Source organism: Mustela nigripes, chromosome 2 (genome assembly GCF_022355385.1).
Source record: "Mustela nigripes isolate SB6536 chromosome 2, MUSNIG.SB6536, whole genome shotgun sequence".
In the NCBI taxonomy this organism is placed as follows: Eukaryota; Metazoa; Chordata; class Mammalia; order Carnivora; family Mustelidae; genus Mustela; species Mustela nigripes.
The window spans coordinates 9,533,650-9,548,133 of record NC_081558.1 but is presented as its reverse complement, the minus strand read 5'-3'; the positions used below and the strand labels follow the sequence as shown (position 1 = coordinate 9,548,133).

Genomic DNA, 14,484 nt, shown 5'->3' with positions numbered 1-14,484 from the left:
GGACATTAGGGAGGGTATGTGCTATGGTGAGTGCTGTGAAATGCGTAAACCTGGCGATTCACAGACCTGTACCCCTGGGGCTAATAATACACTATATGTTAATAAAAAATTTAAAAAATAATTTAAAATATTATAATTTTAAAATAATGAATGTGAACCAAATTTATAAAAACATATTTTTTATAAAAAATATTAAAAAATTAAAAAAGTATTCTATTTCCACCGTGGAGGTCCCTTAAAAAATTAATAATAGAACTACTTTCCAATCAAGTAATCACACTACTGCTCATTTAACCAAATAATACAAAAATGTTAAATTGGAGAGATACATGCACCCGTATATTTGTGCAGCATTACTTAACATAGCCAAACTCTGCAGTCAGCCCAACTGTCCATCAACTGATGAACAGATAAAGAAGATGTGGTATAGATACACAATGGACCATTACTCAGCCATAAAAAAGAATGAAATCTGCTGTTTGCAACAACAACGTTGTTGGATGGGCCTAGAACGTCTAATGCCAGTCAGAGAAAGACAAATACCGTGTGATCTCACCTATATGTGGAATTTAAGAAACAAGACAAATGAACAAGAGGGAAAAAAAGAGAGAGAGAGAGAACCCAAAACCAAACTCTTAGCTCTAGAGAACACAGTGGTGGTTACCAGACGGGAGTTTGGTGGGGATGCGTGATCCGGTGGAGGGGATTCTGAGTGCAGTTACTATGGTGAGCACTGGGTGTTGCATAGAAGTGATGAATCACTGTACTGTACCCCTGAAACCAATATTGCCCTATATGTTACCCACACGGGAATTAAAATAAAAAATACAAAAATAAAACAAAAGCATTCTCTTCTATTGTGTCTTAGTTTCCCTTTGCTGACAGTTTATTTGGTAAGTGGTTTCAGGAAGCAGTAGGGGAGTTGACAGAGGGAGGCAGGTTAGGAGGGAAAGTTAATATGGGGAGTATTATTGAGTCAGTTCCCACTGGGGGTACCTGGTAAGGACACATTCACCATGGCCATTGGCGGGATGGGGCAGAGTCTCATTCACTGACTCTTCTCTCTCTCTCTCTCTCTTTTTTTTTAAGATTTTATTTATTTATCTGACCGAGTTGGAGAGAGAGAGGGAGAGTACAAGTGGGGTGAAGGGCAGAGAGAGAAGCAGACTCCCCACTGAGCAGAGAGCCCCATGTGGGACTCGATCCTGGGACTCCTGGTTCACGGCCTGAGCCACAGGCAGACGCTTAACCAACTGAACCAGGGGGCGAACTCATTCACTGACTCATTCTCCACTGGCTCTGTGTTCCCGCAGGGGGCCTGGATCCCCTCTTGCCTCTGGCCGCACCTACATGGAGAGTAGGCTTCCGAGGCTTCAGAAAAGCTTTGAGGCAGAAACAGGAGCTGCCTCAGAGTGCCCTGAGGCGGGAGGCATGGCGGACGCGCAGAACTTCTGCATGGTGATGTTCTGCCATTTCTGGGCTGAAATCGGAGATGAGTCAAGAGGCCAGGACATGGGACCAAAAAGGGCCTGGCTCAGCATTTCAACTTACTATCTGTGCAGGGTTGAAGAGCGTCCCCTCAAAAGTCGTGTGCCCCTGGAATCTCAGTATGTGACCTTAGAAACAAGGTCTTTGCATATGTGATTCATTAAGAGGAAGCCATTGTGAGTCAGGACGAGCCTTTATTTGTGACAGTTCTCTGGAGAAACAACTCATAGGCCCCAGTCCATAGCCGTCCTCACTTCTCTCTCTCTACGAATAGAGAGAAATCTATCAACAAATATCTGTATCTATATAGGAAGACATATATTATAAGGTGTTGTCTCACATGGTTATGGAGGCTGAGAAGTCCATGATCCGCCATCTTCAAGGAGACCCAGGAGCTCCCCATGTGGCGTTGGTCAAATTCCTGAGCCGCCGACAGCCAACGTGTGTGTTCCAGTCTGGGGCTGAAGTCCTGAGAACGAGGAGCACAGAGGGTGGATGTCCCAGCTCAAATGGTCAGGCAGAGAGAGGGAAAGAGCAAATGAATCCCCTCCTTACTCCAATTTTTGCAGTTGGGACTTGGTTGCTGCTGGTGAGGGTCCGCTGGGTGGCCTTGACTCACCCTCAAGCTTCTCTCTGCAGTTGGGTTCAGCTCTATTCTACCTGTGTCTATTCTGGGGCATGGGCCAAAGGAGTAGCTCTCCCCAAGATGGTAATGGACAGGAGAGGGCAGTTGGAAACTCTCTCTAGAGGTCTAGGCTGAAACTGACACAGGGATTCCTTTACTACATTTCATTGACTGAAGCTGGTCGTGTGACCCAAGGTCAGGGTGTACTATGTCTTTTTTTTTTTTTTTTTAATTTATTTGACAGAGATTACAGGTAGGCAGAAAGGCAGGCAGAGAGAGAGGAAGGAAAGCAGGCTCCTTGCTGAGCAGAGAGCCCAATGCAGGGCTCCATCCCAGGAAAGCAGAAGCTTTAACCCACTGAGCCACCCAGGCGCCCCTAACCATGTCTTTTATTGTCTGTATTGTGATGCTCTGACATCTGGGGTCTTGCTGACCTGGGAGGGACTGCACCTCCCAGGCTTAGCCTATTCCTGGAGATAGTAAACAGTTTGCACCTAAATGCACCTTTCATAGGCAAACCAACCAACCCGGAGCTCACATCCCAGCCCCCCTGCTCTGACCACCAGCCCTAATCACCACCTCAGGGGCAGGTATCAGACAAGAAGGGGCAGCCCCAATGTCCCTCAACCTGCTGAAATTATTCAAACCTGCCAATCCCCAACCTTGCCTCACCTGTTTCTTCCCAGAAAAATCACAAGAAAGGCACCTGACCCGCTCATACCCTCCATGCCTCTGCCTCCTGGCTGACCCTGGGGCCTCCCCTCAACCCCCTGGTGCCTCCACCCACACCCAATGCCTCGTGTGGCCCTGCTTGGCAGGTGTGCCCTCTCTTCCTGGAATCTTCAAGTAATAATTGTCTTGTCAGCAGGAATCATCTGATCTATCGGCCTTACTATACGTTAAGCTTTTTTTTACAAAGATTTTTTATTTATTTTATTAGGAAGAGAGGGACTCTGCATGAGCAGATGGGAGGGGCAGAGGAAGAGGGAGAAGCAGACTCTCTTCTGAGCAGGGAATCCTGGATCCTGAGATCACGACCTGAGCTGAAGGCAGACCCTTAATGGACTGAGCTACCCAAGCGTCCCTAAGCTTCCTCTTAATATGTAATATTTGAAAACACAGGGGGCAGGGCCTCTGCTTCCAGTGAGCGACAATGGAAGCCCATGATTCAGGGTGTGGGTCGGGGGGAGGGATGAAGAAGTGAGACCAACAATTTAACCCACCAGTTCTCTTTCCCTTGCTGGACAGCAACGGGGAGAATCCTCTGTGATTTCCAAAGCTTAGCCTAACACCCAGAACACAAGCACCCTACACACGTGGGCCAAACAAATCAATTAATAATAGGAAGCCCGACCATCTCATGCCCTGGGAGACGTGGATCAGATGCCATAACTTCGCAGACAGCTGAGAAAATGGGCTTGGTCCCCCAGCTGGGTGTTTTGACCCAGATACGGCAAGAGAGGAAAGGGTATATTTTCTTGCGTAGCTTCTGCTCCCTCTTGTCTTCCGTCTGCACTTGACATTCAATCACTCCAGGACATTACAGTCCCCAGCTGACATTTGTCTGGAATGATGTGAAAGGGCCTTCTGAAGAGCTGTCTTTGGGGATGTTGGCTGCATTGCCTCCGCACCTCTCAACTCCCTCCATTCAATCTGTTCTCACAAGGCAGAGAAATGTCTACCTATTGCCAGTGTTGTCTGGGGCTCCTGTTGCAGACGCCTCCACGTGGACATCCGTTTTGCTTCCTTTCCCCCACTCCACCACCCATCCTGACCCTCTTCCACTCCCCTCCCCTCCACTTGACTCAGGGCTCTGTCCCAGGACCCTGGAATCATGACCCGAGACAAGGCAGACGCTTTAACCTATGGAACCACCCAGGCGCCCCGACATTGATTCTCTTGAACAGTTAAGGTCAAGTATTTTGTAGACGACCCCTGGGTATGGGTTTGTCTGATGTTTCCTCCTGATATATGAAGGCACGTTTTGGGCAGGAACATAGTGGGAGTGGTTCTGTGCTTGCCTCTGGGCTTGATTGGAGGCTTGTTGGCTACTGTGTGTACTTGGGTTTTGTCTGAAATGGGTATCAGTGAAGATAGTGCTAGTTTAACTATGAATCCAAAGAGCCCGATCTGGGAAGTTTACTGGAATGGGGGTTTGGTAACCTGCCAGGGACATTTAACTCAGTTGCTCTCAGCCTGGGGTGGCCTTTGGCCCCTGGGGACATTAGGCAAAGTGTGGAGACATTTTTAAATGTCAGGAATGGGGGTAAGGGGGAGGCGCTGGCATCTGGTGAGTGGAGGTCAGGGATGCTGTGAAAGTCCTATAATGGGCGGGCTGGCCCCCGCTGCAGAGAATGATTTGGAACCCCTAAGTGTTGAGGCTGAGAAACCCTGGTCTCTGATTATGTGAAACCTGCAGAGCTGTTTTTCCCCCAGGAAGGCCCAGGTGTGAATACTATTCCTTGATATTCCGGTTTAGTAAAAATACAGAAAGTTGGAGACTGAGGCCTATAAGGTCTGAGAGGGAGAGAATTCTAGAGGGTGGAGGAATGGGGTTTGGGCTCCAACAGGATACAACAGAGAGGAAAAAAAGAAATGAAAACCTATTCAAAGTAAAAAAGCCAACTTCGAGGCATTCCAAAGTTAGATATTCCAAACCAGGTCTTTAATTCATTGGTTCACTCATTCCTTCAACTAATGTGAGCCTAGCATGGGCCAGGTATTTTCCAGGAGACTGAGATACAGGGGTACGTAAACAAAGCTCCTAATCTCACAGGTCTTCAATTTAAGTGAGGCGAGGGATGGACAATAAATACAAAAAAATACACAGTGTGTATGTATGCTAAAGAGGTGGTGAGTGCTATGGGAAAAAGAATCTGGAACTGGGTAAAGGGATCAGGGTGTGTTGGGGGGTATGTTGCAGCTTGGGTAGTGAGACTTCATTGAGAATGTGAGAACTGAGTAAATTTGATGCACGTGAGGGAGGAAGCTGGGAGGAAGAGCTTTCTAGGTAGTGGGGACAGCAAGTGCAAAGGCCCTGAGGCAGGACCATGCCAGGCAGGTTTGGGCAACAGGGAGGCCACCATGGCTGGATGGGATGAGCCTGGAGAGAAGGAGGAGATAAGGGCAGGACGGTGACAGGAGCAGATGGTACAGGAGCTTGTGAACCGTGGGTATGACTTTACACTTTACTCCAAGCGAAGTGGGAGCCATGGAAAATTCTGAGCAGAGGAGGGATGTGCCCTGACTCAGGTGTTTACCAGCATCCTCTGGCTGCTGCAGGGGAAGCATGCTAGGGGGCAAGGGTGGAAGCCAGGTAGACCTGGGCCAGGTACCAGCCCAGGGGGACATGATGGACACTCAGACCAGGGTGTTAGCATTTGTTTGGATTATTTTTGATTTCACAGTTTAGTATAATAGCTGCATTTTTATGTAGTACCACATATTTATTGGACTGGTCTGGGCAAATGTAATCACATATGCAGAGAAAGTCAGGCAATTAAAATGAAGTCCAATGTTGCTAAATGTAATATATGTACAACTTTAGGACCTGTGCCTGAGCTGTTATAATTATTTTTCTTTTGAAAAAAATTTTTTTTTCTTATCCTGCCTCAGGCACTTAGGCATTTACATGAAATATTTGCGTGACAACCTCTCCTATTCTAATGTGATGAATGTGACCTTTCAAACTGAGAATACAACAGCAGACAGGAGAGAAAAAACTCCAAGTAAATATGGATATAATCAGTTATGTGCACGAAACCATTCCCTTACTGAGGACAGACCAAACATAAGCAAACAGGCCATTTGTTAATTTCAATGAGTTTGTTGGCAGAAAGAGGCATGAGGGTGTTGCCAAAACCTCTGCCAAGTTTAAATTTAGGACAGCAGGTTCCCTAGGAGTGGAGAAGTTTTTAGAAACCTTGCTCCCGTTCACACTATAACCTTTTTGTGATCTTCAGGGATTGCTACTTGAAAGGAAATTATTCCCAAATTTCCTTCCTGCTCTCCTTTCCCAAACTATCCAGAGAGAAATTATAATCAAAGTTTTTGTTTTGTTGTTGTTGTTGTTGTTTTGATAAGAGAATGGATTGCAGAGACTTTTCCATCCAGCCTTCCAGATGGGGAAACTGAAGGCCAGAATGGCGAAGTGACTTATGTGTATCACTCCTGGGAGAGGTTCTTGGCTACATCTCCCTTTAAAGAGACCACTTGGTGGTCACTGTAATAAATGATTTTTCCTCTCTCATGAAAACAAATGGGATCAGCAAACTGCTGCCGACTGATCTTGGTCCTTCACTAAGTTCTGAAGGTTCTTCTTGCAAAATGAATTACACAAATTGTAGCTGCGGAAAATGAAACGTAACATCTGTAAAATGTCCCCAAGAATTCTTCCTTTTTCCAGAAAGCAGGCTCGTGAGTCAGTGTGAGGCTTCGTTCAGTGGCAATAACAAACAAATTGGAAACTTCAGTGGCTTCCCTCAGAACAAGCCTGCTTCTCGTTTCTGTAAAGCCGGTTAGCAGGGCTTGCCTCCACGCAGTAACTCAGAGAGCCAGCCTTCCTGCACCGAGCATCAGCCCCACCTCTCACCTGCCTCTCCTAGCCCCTCCAGACAGGTGCATCAGCTCTTCACTACTTCTGCCCCAGTCATGATCATCTATTGGCTAGAATGAGTCACATGGGCCTGTCCCAACTGCAAGGGAGTCTGGGAAATGTAGGAGAACATAGGTGCCGAGGAGCAAACACGGCTTATTCTGTCTGTTCTAGAAAAGAGAGACCTGCCTTTTAGTACCTTGAATATGGCAAGAGAATGGTGTTTGAATATCTCCAGAGTAATGAAAGGGGTCAGAACACTTTCTCTTTTTGAAAAGCAGACATCTTAAGATGCCATTGCTCTTAACTGTCCATAGCAGGCAAACCCTGCCTATCTCCTAAGACCAAGTAAATCATATTTGTTTGAGGCCAGTGTTGTGCTCAGATATCTGAAACCACAGATTTGAGCAGAGGGTGAACACAGTGAGGGCAGGTCTGTCAGGATAGGCTAAATTTTAGGGGCTTTAAAACAACAGTTTGTCTCTCTCCTATACTACCTGTTTGAGAGTTAGCTATAGCTGAGTAAGGATTTGTCCTCCAACTCAGTGGCTTAGAACAATTGCGATTGTAATTTCTCACGATTCTGTGGTTGACCAGGCTCAGCCAGGCAAGCAAATTATGTGGAGTGAGAAAAGCCAATCACAGAGGGATACATATTGCATGACTCCATTTATGTAACATTTGTGATAAAATTACAGAGATGGAGGACCTGTTAGTGGCTTGAGAGTAGCAAGACAGAGTCTTATAGTGCCGGTACAGTCCAGTTTCTTAATTGTGCTAGTGGTCATACAAGGCTGTGCACACCCCAGACACACACAAGACACAGGCACACACACAGTCATGAATGCATATTAACCGATGAGCTCTGAATAAGCTCTGCCAATTGTAGAATGATACCAGTGATGTCAATTTCTGGTTTGATGTTGTATTATAGTTATGCAAGATGTTGCCGTTGGGAGACGGTGGGTGAAGGGTGCATAGACCCTCCCTGTACACTTCGTTGCAACTTCCTGGGCATCTGTGATTATTTCACAATCAAAAGGTTAAAGATGTAGGCAGTGGGTTTCTAGAGCTTGTCCTGTTCTACAATGATTTAATCACAAGAGCCCCATCTCTATCACCAGCACCACAAAAACAAACAGAGCACGCTGAAGAATGTAGCAGACAGAGTGCAGTGACTGGAAGAAAGTTCCTCTGAAAAAAAGTTGCAATGTTAGTGTAAAGGGATTATGGATATTTTTCTTTTACATGTTTTTTCTTCTCCTTTTTCTCCCTCCAGCTCAAGTTCCTCCAAAAGCCGATTCCAAGACGAGGATTGGATCAAGTAGTTTATTTCGGGTGAAGGAGAGAAGACAAGGAAAGGTTTGCGTCAAGGAATTACCTGTGGAGCAAATGAAGCTTCGTCCTGCTGGGGACCTCTGGGAGCCAGCATAGGGCACATGCCTCAGGGCTGTCTCCACTGGTGTGCGAGAGAGCTGGGGTATTTACCCACGCACTTTGGCTTTGTCAGTTACTGCTAGAGAGCTGCTCCCCGGGAGTATTAATTCCGTCGCCTGTGTGTGGCAAAGCAGGATTCGGCAGCAAACAAAAGCCTTCAGTTTGGGCAGTTGGAAGACAGGCCGGTGTGCACTGAAGGGTAAGGACAGGTGCATGGGATAGAAACCCTGTGCGAGAAATAAAAACCAGAAGGAAAATGCAACATGCTTAATGTGCAGACTGCTTGCTTACTACATCCTCAATATCTGTCCTTTATTCTTTGTTCCAGCAGAAACAATCTCATCCCAGGCAAGCATTTGTTGGGGATGACAAGAAGCACTGTGGCCAGGCAGGAGGCAGAGAGAGCAAAGAGAGACAGGGCGGGAGCCTTTATTGTGATTCCTGCAGATGGGAACATGTGAGACAGGACAGACAGGCTCAGAATTGACTAGCCTGAATAATTTCAGTGGGTTCTGAAGCATAAGAACTGTCCCTACTGGTCTGCTCTTTGGCCCTGTGGTTAATAAGGCAGGTAGAGAGTGGCCCAGAGTGGGAGACCCAGGAACAGAGTCGGTTGGGTTGTGGAATCTGGATTGGAGCCCTTTACTAACTCTAGGAGTAACCCTGCAAGGGGCAGTCTTTCCAGGCTCAGCCAGGCCCCCAGGGTCAGAGTATCAGAAATGTGGTCCATCCAAAGCCCTTCCCCAGGGACCACCCATGCACCTTCCTGCATTATTTTTCACCATACCAGTTAACAATAGCCAGCAGACCGCATAGTTTACTTGCTTATTATATTGTCGGAGTCCCCGACTGTGGTGCCAGCCCCATAAAGCAGGAATGTTTGTCTGCTTCAGTCTCTGTGGAAGTCCAGAACCTAGAACAGCGCCTGGGACAATGAACTGAATGAATGAGTTGATCCGTATATTCCTCAAGTTAAAGATTGACCGTTCTTCAGCAGTTTGTAGTCAAAGTTCAGAGCCTCCATAGACTTTTAGAATTTTAGTGGCCTCTCTGATGGACCCTGGGGCACTGTGTTTTTTTGCAAACCCAACAGAGCAGGAAATCTGTGTGGCCTTCAGAATCCAATATTGAGTGAAACCATGTTGCGTGGCCATCTACTTCTGACTTGAACCATTCACAGGAGTGGGCATCTCTGAGCAGTGGGTGAGGCCCCTGGTCCTGAGTGAGTGAAAGGGGATACTTCTCCCTGGAGGTGACTCTTGGTCACATTTTTCCTTCACCCCCTCCTCTGTCCTAAAATTAGCCAGGATCCTGGGAGCGGTCGAGGCTGCCTTGAGCTATTTTTAACAGATCCAGGAGTTGTGACTAGACTGGGCTTAGCTACCAGGAAGGGATGTCAGTGGGAGGTCTCACTTCAGAGAGGATTGCGAGCCTCCCTAAAACGTGCAAGTTCCAATTTCTGACTTGAGAGATGATGTAAACTGAAAATTATGGGGGGGGGCATAGCTGACTCGGAGGAATGTGCCCCTCTTGATCTTGGGGGTGTGAGTTCGAATCCCAGGTGGGATATAGGGATTATTTAAATAAATAAAAATCTTTAAAAAGAAAGTTATTAGGAGAGAAGCAGAGGAATGAGTAAAACACAATCATTCATTCATTCATTCATTCAGTGTCAGGCTCTGTTCTGGGCACTGGGAATAGAGGAAGTAACAAAGACAAAAAAAGAACCTCTGTGCCCTGGAAAAAAAGAAGAGGTTAGAGTATCTACTCATATCGGAAAGCAAGGAAAGGGCTTTCAAAACTAAAGAATTTTATCAAAAGAATACATGAACTAGATTGACGGGATTCCCACTTGTCACAATTCAGGTACCATTGTACTCTGTTAGTCAAAAACCAGTGTCATTAAAAACCTTGCTTATAGAGTTAAATGCAATTTATTTATTTATTTTTTAAAAGATTTTATTTATTTATTTGTCAGAGAGAGAGAGAAAGAGTGAGCACAGGCAGACAGAGGCAGAGGGAGAAGCAGGCTCCCTGCTGAGCAAGAAGCCTGTTGTGGGACTCGATCCCAGGACGCTGGGATCATGACCTGAGCCGAAGGCAGCCTCTTAACCAACTGAGCCACCCAGGTGTCCTGTTAAATGCAATTTTCGTTTGCAGGCCGCAGAAATGGGTTTGGTGAGTCTTACATTTAAAGGATGGGTTAGGGGTGCCTGGGTGGCTCAGTGGGTTAAAGCCTCTGCCTTCGTTCAGGTCATGATCCCAGAGTCCTGGGACCGAGCCCCGCATCGCATCGGGCTCTTTGCTCAGCAGGGAGCCTGCTTCCTCCTCTCTCTCTGCCTGCTTCTCTGCCTACTTGTGATCTCCGTCTGCCAAATAAATAGATAAAATCTTTAAAAAAAAAAAAGATGTGTTATATAGAAATAATATCAGAGGTGCTCAGCATTGAGTGGAAACTGGAGAAACAGGCTTGGAGAAAGGAGAGAAACGGAAGGAGGAGCTCTGGGAGTCTAATGGGCACTAGGAGGGTTGTGCATTGCCGATGATAATAATGCATGGCTGTAACCCTCAGCAGATAGTCCTGGTCCGCATCTGCTTGCCCAACGGCCTTGCCTAAAGTTGCCAAAGGCTGCACAGCAGGCTGGAAGTGCCTGTGAATGAGCAGCTACATCCCACTATCCCACTCCTGCCACCGTCAGCAGCCATCAGCCCATGACTGATAGCAGCTGGTGAGTCGCTGCCCCGGCTCCCTTGGGCTCAGGTGGGATGATTCTGAGGGGTGTGTACTGCCTTATCCCACAACACTCCCCAGTAGAACTGGGCCCCAGGGGCCTGTGGGGTCACCTTTTTATCAGTGCACCTGTATGGGCTGCTCTTCTCTTTCTGTTTCACATCCTCAATCCCAAACTGGCATTTCCTGGAGTCACCTCCCAAATAGATGATTTACCTATGAGCCCTTGGGTCAGTGCCAACTTCTGGGGGGGACCCAAGTGAAGACAACTGCATTCCATGGCAGAATTCCCCAGATCCAGGAATTTAGAATCCACTTTGAGAGGAAAGGGCTGAGAAGTGGTGTCAATATCAGCATCTAGAAGTTTCTCCCAAGTTTCCTAGTTGCCTGGAGACAACAGCCCCTGATATAGGAGTTGGGCACAGTGGGTTTCCTCAGGACTGGGAGCACAGCTCTGCTCTGAGTTCCCCTTCTTTCTGTTAGTACTCAGCTACCACTGGACACCCTGAGGAGTGGTTAGGGAGCTCCCAGCCAGGGTCCAGTGCATCCCTTCTCCTGGTCACTTATGTATTATCACAGGATGCCTGTGCCCATTCAGGCTGGATAAAAAGTTTATAGGAAGTTTATCCTCAGCATGTCTATGTTTGATGAGCCTTCCTCCTTGGGGGCCAGCGAGAGGATTCAGAGCCAAGGTCACACAGAAGACAGCTCTCGACACGTGCTACCCTTTCAGACATCCCCAAGTGACTGTGGGCCACTCACCCTGGAGCCAAAGCAAGGAACAGGAACAGGGGTTGGTCAAGCATGGATCTCTTGTCTGCCCCAGGAGGGGCCACTGGTGTTGGAACAGCTCTTATGCAAAGACTACTCTCAGAGGAGAATTTCCTGCCCCCACCCCCACCCCCACTATCCCCCGATGAAAGGGAAAAGGGGTGCTGATAGGAAAGTAGAAGGTTAGATGCTGGATAGTCAGAAATACAGTCGACATCAGCTCTCCAGAGGGAATGAGATGCTGTCACCTTTGTGATTTCTTTGTTGCATTTACAACAGTTTTACAGAGATTAAAAACAAACAACCCTTCCCCCAAATCCAAAAAAATCATATCTTGCTCCAGCAGATGTCATGGGTTCTCCTCCCACCTTGGACCACCTTGGAATTCACGTGCAAGCCATTCCCTTCTACACCAACAACTGCCTTCGGCCCTCTGGACTGGCTTCCTAGGGCTACTGTAAAAATCGACTGCAAGCAGTGGCTTTATAAACAGAAATCTCTAAGTTCTGGAGGTCAGCAGTCCAAAATGAAGGTGTTAGCAATATTGGTTCTTTCTGGATGCTCTGAGGGAGAGCTCATCCCATGCCTCTGTCCTGGCTCTTCGTGATTCCCCCAAATCCTTGGCATTTCTTGGCTTGTGGCCATATCATTCCAGCCTCTGCCCCTGTCATCACATGGGTTTCTTCTCTGTACCTATCTCTCTGTGTGTTACCTCCTCTTCTTAGGAGGATGTCAATCACTGCTTTTAGGGTTCACCCAAAATCCAGGATGATCTCATCCTGAGATCCTCAATTACATCCTGAAAGGTCCTTTTTTCAAATGAGGTCATATTCACAGGTTCTGGGGTTTGGGGTGTGGACATTAAGGCGCTGGTTCTCAGTCTGTGTGGATATGACAGTCTGAATGTTTGTGTCCCTCCAAAGTTCATATGTTGAAATCCTAGTCCCCAGTGGGATGGCATTTGGAGGTGAGACCACTGGGGTGGAATTAGGTCTTGAGGGTAGAGCCCTTTCTAATGGAATCAGTACCCTTATGAAAGGACCCCCAGCGACCTCTTTCTTTGGCACCAACAGCCCCTCTTTATACCAACAACTCCCTTCAGCTCTCTGACTGTGTTAGTCCATGTGAAGACAGAACAGGGAGTCAGCTGTCTGCAACCTGGAAGAGGCTGTCACCGAACCTGACCATGCTGGCATTCTGAGCTTGGACTTCCAGACTCCAGAACTTTGAGAGACAAACTTCTCTTGTTTTCAAGCCACCCAGTTTATGGCAATTTGTTGTATCAGCTCAAATGACTTAAAGAGTAGGCAAGTCAGAAGGGCTGTAAAATGAATACCCCCAGAGTGGCCCTCAAACAATGTGGGACTAGCGCTGATGGAAAGATGTTCCTTACATCTCAGTGGGACAGCCCTGGGGGCATCTCTCAGAGCATCCTGGTGGGATTGAGTCCTCCTTGCTAAGAGGGAGAAAGTGCCCGGGACTCATAGACTCTAAGATGGTCCCTAATGGTGCTTGCTTCCTGGTACTCACATCTCATGTCATCCCTTGCCCTACAGGGTGGTTGTATTGGTTTCTAATCAACAGACTGTGGCAAATATGATGGTATGTCAGTTCCCTGGTTATGGTCCATAGATAGTCCCTTCGCTAGCAGGTTCTCTCTTGCTGGCTTTGGTGAAATATTCACTATGTGGGGATAGCTGTGTGGCAAAGAATGAAGGACCATGCTAGTCAACCACTGGGAAGGAACTGAAATCCCAAGTCTAACAGCCTGCAAAGAACCAAATCTGGCCAACAACCTTATGATCTTAGAAGTGGATCCTTTGTCAATCAAGGCTTTGGTTGAGACTGGGGTGCTGGCTGACATCTTGGCAGCCTGTTAGAGTCCCTGCCACAGAGGGTCCACTCAAGACATCCCTGGATTTGTGACCTTCAGAAACTGTTGGACAACAAAGTGTGCTGTTTTATTATTTTTAAAAAAGATTTTGTTTATTTATTTTAGAGAGAGAGAGAGAGAGAGTGGGGGTAGAGGGAGGGGGAGAGAGAATCCCAAGCAGACTCTGAGCTGAGCATGGAGCCCAATGTAGGGCTCAATCCCATGACCCTGAGATCATGTCCTGAGCCAAAACCAAGAGTCAGATGCTTAACCAACTGAGCCACCCGGGTGACCCTGAAGTGTGCTGTTTTAAATTGCTAGGTTTGGGGTAAATTTTTTATACAACAATAGCTAACCAATACCATGCCCATCATCACACCTTTTATTGACTTCCCTTCTCTATCTTGCTTCACCGCTTCTTTACCCAGCTTCCTGGGATCGCTCCCCAGTAAACTACTTGCACTGAAGTATTTATCTCTAGGGCTGCTCTTGAGGACATTCAGACTAAGACACCTGTCATTAGGACTATGGGTTATCTACTTTTGTTTATAAAGAAGTCAGTGGCATGTTGGAAAATGTCAAAGAACAGAAAGTGTCCTAAAGCTTTTTGCTAGTGTTCAGTGTAGGTGGATTCGCACCCAGCATCCATCCCAATGTCCTGATCTGTTTTCTTGTAATGCAGAGGCTGGGCAGCAAAACATGGCACTTCAAAGAATCCCTTGCAGGTAGAATGCTGGAGGCGAATCATGTCCAACCAACTGGAAGCCCACTAGGTTTGGAAAGTATGGTGAGTTGGAGGCCATCTTTTCACGGCTTCGGCTGTTAGTACTGCTATGGATGACTGGAGATATCTTGGCTTTCCATTTTTATTTCCTAGCAGAATTCCAATGCCCAGGGCCTAACTTTGGGAGTTTCAAGAGAAGTTTTGGTCCAGCTTCCTGGTCTTTGAATCATGACCCAGGATT

General features: G+C 47.0%; 1 long non-coding RNA gene across 2 annotated transcripts in view; it reads left to right on the top strand.

Annotated features, from left to right (window-relative positions):
• Positions 1 to 14,484, top strand: part of LOC132009697 (uncharacterized) — a 42,473-nt gene that overhangs the window by 17,270 nt on the left and 10,719 nt on the right. The window contains exon 3 of one of the 2 annotated variants that reach the window (XR_009402040.1): positions 7,987 to 8,069. This is a non-coding gene — a long non-coding RNA (uncharacterized LOC132009697). Of the gene's footprint in view, positions 1 to 7,986; positions 8,385 to 14,484 lie in introns of those variants that run through there. The other variant, XR_009402039.1, reaches the window with a different exon arrangement.